General features: G+C 44.8%; 1 pseudogene; it reads right to left on the bottom strand.

Moving 5' to 3' along the window:
- Positions 1-936: 936 nt before the first annotated feature.
- On the bottom strand, positions 937-1,095 carry LOC147749140 (U2 spliceosomal RNA; annotated as a pseudogene).
- Positions 1,096-6,286: the final 5,191 nt, after the last annotated feature.

Genomic DNA, 6,286 nt, shown 5'->3' with positions numbered 1-6,286 from the left:
GTAATTTACCATTGACTGATTGTATAGTCTGTTGTGTGATTTTATTTGTGTTCCCCTGGTAAGGGGTGTGTTGTGGAATCCTTATAGGAGGTTGGACTGTTAGAGTCTGCATGACATATTGAACCAATTGTCTATGTATTTTTATTAGTTGTTTTAGTTGAACTAATAGCTCCACATCTGATATGTCTTCAAGGCAGGATGTGGTATATAGCTGGCTAATACCAGCCATGTTGCTCCTGGTCTACCTAGTGGACCGAGCCTGGTAATGTGATTTTGATGTTGTAGGGCGCCTTTACACCAGAGCACATGCTCTTGGTAAGTTAGTAGAATTTCAATATCCTCGAAAGAAATGTATTCCGTTGGAGGTTCCTCTTCTTTGTAGAAGTGAAACACATGTGATACTGGATTTGCTTCAGGGAAGATAATCCACGAATAGAATACCTTTGTATGACGATATTCATGTGCCTCTATCACAAAAATTACCCTACCACCTCTTGATGATAGGCCATTTGTTATAAGTTTTATAGTGATGGCTTTCCTTAAATTTTCTGGGATGATTATGGCATCCACATCGGTCTCTTGGAAACCTGTAACAGCATTATTGCCTGTAGCTCCACCGTTCTCGTTTTTCGTCCTACTCAGTTATGGTGGATATTTTATCCTTTTACCCACTACAGACGTCTATTGGAGTATTTTACGGGGAAAAAGGGGTATCTGAGAAAAGCATGACTGAGTTACTTTAATATCTAGCTTTAAATTAGTGCCTTACCAAACGTTGGGTGCCATGTAGTGTAGTTCCTATATTCCCATTGGAATAATATATCCTATAGGTTAGATGTAGGACTGAGGTCGACTATGTCTCTATCGAATATATTAAACTTAATAGTGAGTGCCAGCTAGCTCAGAAGTCACTAGAAAAGTTCGCGAATTCACAAGAAGGGATTTGTTTCTGACAACCGCATAAACATGACAACTTTGTATCCCAAGAATAAGATATATATCGCTAGAGTCGCAGAAACAATAGATAAGATAGAGGACGTATCAGATATTAAACTGATAAGAACAGATACTACACCTGATCTTTGAGGAACATGGCAGCCGCAGCGTGATTGGCCGCGGGCTCGCTTCCTCGGACTCCTCATGGCGGACTAGGAACCAAGGCTTAGATGTCTACTCGGATACCTGCTTGACGACGTGCTCCCCTGCTCCCTGATTTCCTTCTGTTTGTTGGTTTTGGCTCCGGCGTTGGAGTGTACACTGCCCCGGCGATGCGAGAGGACCCGTGGGGGTACTGGCAGGCCGACTCCTCCGGTGTTGCAGTCAGCGCTGTAGGCTTCCAGAGCGGGGGCAGCGCAGTCCCTGGGAAGCCGCGCTGGAGGTGGGAAGCGGCAGCGGGCGCACGAAGACTCAGCTGACCGCATTCTTTGCTGCTGCGGTGCTTGGGGAGAGGAGCGACCCATCCGGAATACAGCTCCTTGATTTCGGTTCAGGTAAGGGGTACCCGGTCAGTGCAAGAAGCTCAGACCGAGGTCTCCAAGAGCGTGGGTATCTTAACAGAACGCCGGTTGTCTGGTGGTTTGCCCCGTGGGTTCAGGTCAATTAAGGAGAGCACCCGAAGCCTGTCTGAAAATAGGGGGGCAGTAACGCGGATGAGGGATCTGGTTGTTTAACAGACTGTATGGAGAGGAGCACAAACAACCAAGAGGGCTTATCCCCCCCAAATTGAATAGATACACATTTCGAGTGAGGGCAACACATTTGGCTGCTAACAGGGATATAACACACTCTGGCTTTCCCCAGCGAGTATCTCCACCAGTAGCAGCAGCAGCAGAAGTTAGAGCTGAAGCTAGAGCAGTATTAAGGCAGCGCAAACAGGGGCTAGGGGCCCAAGACTAAGCATGGGCGAATTTTGCGAATCTGGCATTCGCAAATTAGCGTATTTGCGAACTCGCAATCCGCAAAATCCGATTTTTTTTTGCGTTCGCAAGGGTTTCTGACAGTTCGCGAGGGTTTTGTACCAGTTCGCAATTGCGAACTTACTTGTCGGCTCGCAACGGTCGCGACTATGTTGTTTCTACGTCTGGTTCATCATCACAGGTTCCCAGCACCCTCTGTTTCACCACTGCCACCCTCTGTTTCACCCATGCCACCCTCTGGTACATCAATGCCACCCTCTGGTTCATCATCACTGTAGATTATGGGGGGGGGAAAGCAAGCACACCTGCCCTGCTTCAACTGACATGAATTAATTTGGGGTTGATTTATTAATGTGTCACTGTTTTAAAATTCCAGTCTGGCACCTGCTTCCTTATCTGTAATTTGCTTTCTGTTGCAGTGCAATTTTGTTTTCCAGGACCTTTGTGGCCTACTTGTAGCTATTCTATGAGCCTGCTGTGAGTGTCAGAGCAGGGTCATACAATTGTTGCAACTAGCAACTGAACTCTGGAGGGGCCCCAGTCAGGAAGCACTACAGGGAATGGTTACTATTACTAATGATGAGTTTGAACTTTTGCACCTGCTGAGTGCTTTCAGTTTTGCAAAATGTGTTTTTCTGCAGAACATAAACTGTAATGCCCCAAACAAACATAGGCAACTGAACTCTGGAGGGGCCCCTCAGGAAGTACAACAGGGAATGGTTACTAATGATGAGTGAACTTTTGCACCTGCTGAGTGCTTTCAGTTTTGCAAAACTCGTTTTTCTGCACAACAGCAACTCTAATGCCCCAAACAAACTTACTTGTGAAAGTTGATTTCTAATCCAAAAGTGATCCAAAGAAAGTCAAAAGGCCTCAAATCCAAAAAAAGTGCAGGCAAATGTCAACCTGAGGAGTTATTCTGATAAAAATCATCATTTTCAGAAGGTCTATGCTGCTTGCTAGTGGATTTCTTGTGCAGAATTGCAAATGTTGTAATTTCGCGAGTGCGAGATTGTTGCTGCCCGCCGCACCTACATGTTCGCAATTGCGAATTCTCGCGATGCGTCGCCAAACTCCCACGGGATCCCGCAGCAAGATCCAAAATGGCGCAGCACTCGCAAAATATCGAGAAAAACAACTCGGCAAACGCTGAATGACGGTAAGTGAACGCCGCACGCCGCAAAATTGTATCACCAAGAAAAAAAAATCCACTGCGTGCGAATTTTCGGTAAATTCGCGAGCGTTCGAGGATTGCGAATTTACCGAAAATCCGCAAAATCCACGAGCGGAACGGATTTTCCGCCCATGCTTACCCAAGACTCCCCTGGAGGTATTACCCTAGCTAAGCAGCAACAAGGCAAGGCGAAATTACAGGAAATGAAAAAAGAATCTGCAACAAAACTCAAATTTACTCCATCCTTGAAATCCTTTTATCAGGTTATGTCACTTTCGTCTTCAGCCAAATCACCTCAATCAGCAAACAAAATTATGTTTAACTCTACCCAGGGGGGTACCCCAACCTGCTCGCTGGACCCTAAATTAAACACGCTATCTTCGGCCCCCGCCCCAAACCCCTCGTCTAAAGAGAAGGTGGTGACGGTGAAGACCTGTGAAGCTGCACAATTAAATCGAGATCAAATCGCCCAGCCTTCAAAATCTGCTTCGGCAAATGTGGTAGAATGGAATATCCACCCAGAGATTAATCTCACCAATAGATACTCAGTGCTGGAGGAACAGGAAGAGGTGGTACAAGTAATTGATCAAGATGGGGGCCAAGAACAAGGGAAGTCTGAAGTGGGACAAGATCTCAATCAGAAGGATTCAAGTCCCTCTATGTCAACTTTAAACCCACATTCATTAGCAGATTTACTCCTGGCCATGAAGGAATAGTTGGCATGTAGATTTACAGTCGCTGAAACAAATCAGGCAGATATGGCCAATAGATTTTCTGTCTCAGAGGCAAATCAGGCTGCAATCCGATCATCTTGCGACATCCTTGCAAAGCATTTAGAGGAGATCACGGCAAGGACTGAAGCACTCGAGGAAGAGATGCCAAAATTGACAGTATCAATAGTGTCCTCTACCTTCCGGTTAGAGACACTCTCCTACCAGAATAAAGAATTGAAGGATGATCTGGAACGCCTAGAGAACCATTCAAGGAGAAATAATTTGAAACTTATAAATGTTCTGGAAGCAGTGGACGGGGAGGATATAAGGTTTTTTTTGATCATCTCATTGAAGGGCACAGTTCTTAAAAGCCATCCGAATATTGATCTCAATTATGAAATCCAAAGAGTCCACAGGGATCCTTGTAAAAGAAAATTGGGGAAGCAGAAACCACGTAAGATCCTGGTAAATTTTTTATCATATTCTGTGAAGGAGCTCATCCTGTCAGATGCCTTAAAGGAAGGGGGCCATCACCTCTCCACTCTCCGACCAACCCCCCTTATCTTTTTCCTTCAGATCCGACATCTCACACATAATGGCCACAAGACAGTGGGAGTTGGTGAAAAGATTGGATGAGCTCAATAGTCTTTGGGCAAAAGCCCAGTTAAGGTTCCCTGCTACCCTCCGGGTAATGTGGAATAATCACATGATATGATTCTCAGAAGAAGTTGATACGCTCATTGCCAAAATCCAGCATGAAAAACAGGGTGGGATGTTGGGGAGTGGCATCGCAGCTTTGTCTGGGAGCTTGGTTTTCCCTGGCCCAGGATACATATTTAGTTTTCAGTAAGGGAAAGTAGTCAGAGGGAGCAATGCCCGAATAGGCGAAGCCTATTGGAAGGGAGGGTTCCTCAGGGTGAAGGGAGGTATGTGGGTTTCAGGGGGCACCGAGGGGAGGGCAAGGGAGAAGGAGGGTGGGGAGCACAGGGTGGGGAGCAGAGAAGGGAATTTTTTTTTTAAATGCCTCATCTCACCTATCCAATAAGGAAGCACTTCATTACTTAGCTGAAGATCTCCACGGCCATGATAGGTAATATGAAAGATGGTCCTAGGATTCACTGTATTTCCTGGAATTTGAATGGCCTGAGGTGCCCACACAGGCAAAGGCTGATTTTAAAGTATTTAGAGCTTTCATCAGCACAGATACGTCGGTTGCAGGAGACCCACCTAAATCCAACAGAGTTTCAGTCGGTCTTTTCCAAGATGCCTTGGGTACAGTGTTTTTGTGCCTCACAACAATCATTGAGTAGTTGTGGGGTAGCAATAGTGGTTAAGAAGGGTGTCTTTTGTAGGATCAAGTCAGTTCAAACAGATCAATCAGGCAGATGGGTAATAGCCTTCTTGGATTTTGGGGGGGGGGGGTGAAGTTGACCTGTTCATCTTACTACGGCCCAAACACTGACAACCCTGCATTTTTTGTTAAACTACAAGAAAGTTTAATAATGGCTAGTAATAGGAGGGGATTTAAATGTTAGGCTTGACCCAGTAAAAGATAGATCCAATTTAAGACATACAACAGTAACCCCCAAATCCCATAGTGCCATGAAAAATTTAATATCTAACATAAATTTAGTGGATCTATGGAGATCCAAGATGGGTGATGCCCAAGGGTTTACTTTTTATAGCAAAACGTATCAACACTCCTCAAGGATAGACTACGTCTTGGTCAATAAAGAAGCCCTTAATAATTTTATGAGTATTTCAATCCTGCCAACTCATTTATTTGACCATGCTCCCCTCTTATTAGTATACTCAATGAGTGGCAACTGTTCACAACCAAGATGGATGTTGAACAGAGCAATGTTGTCAGACCCAGGAATTGTACAATCCATCAGCAGATCCTCCTTAGAATTTTTTTCTATTAATCTGGGATCAACCTCAATTGGTCATGTATGGGACGCCTATATGGCTAGTTTGAGAGGTTTACTACATACTCTAATAAGTTCTAAAAATAGAACAAAGACCATAGAACTACATGCTCTGGAGAGTAAGATATTCGCTTTAGAGTCGGAAAGGAGGTAAATAACCAAAAATGATAGGGGGATCTAAAGCTGATAGACAGGAATTTGGAGGAGGCTAGGCAAGACCTCAGGTCCTTTTTAGACCTGAAATGTAAGGCCCAATTGCAAGCCAGAAACATGTACATTTTTGAGTATGGGGAAAAGGCAGGGGCCCTCCTGCCTTGGAAGGCAAGGCTGGATCGGGAAAAGAATTACATCAATGAGAAAATCACCGATAGCAGCGGGAATAAATCAAGTAATCCGGAAGAGATACAAAAATCTCTATTAGTACTGTTCTCAGATTTATACAAGGAAGATCTTGAACCTACCCAGGGCCAGATATCCTCTTGGCTAAGGGCTAAGTCCCATCCTGTTCTTACGGAGGCCTCCAGGGAGGCACTCGATGCACCCATAACAATAGAG

The sequence above is a fragment of the Lissotriton vulgaris genome, chromosome 1_1, assembly GCF_964263255.1.
Source record: "Lissotriton vulgaris chromosome 1_1, aLisVul1.2, whole genome shotgun sequence".
NCBI lineage: Eukaryota > Metazoa > Chordata > Amphibia > Caudata > Salamandridae > Lissotriton > Lissotriton vulgaris.
The sequence above is the reverse complement of the archived record's forward strand: the minus strand, read 5'-3'. Positions and strand labels throughout refer to the sequence as shown.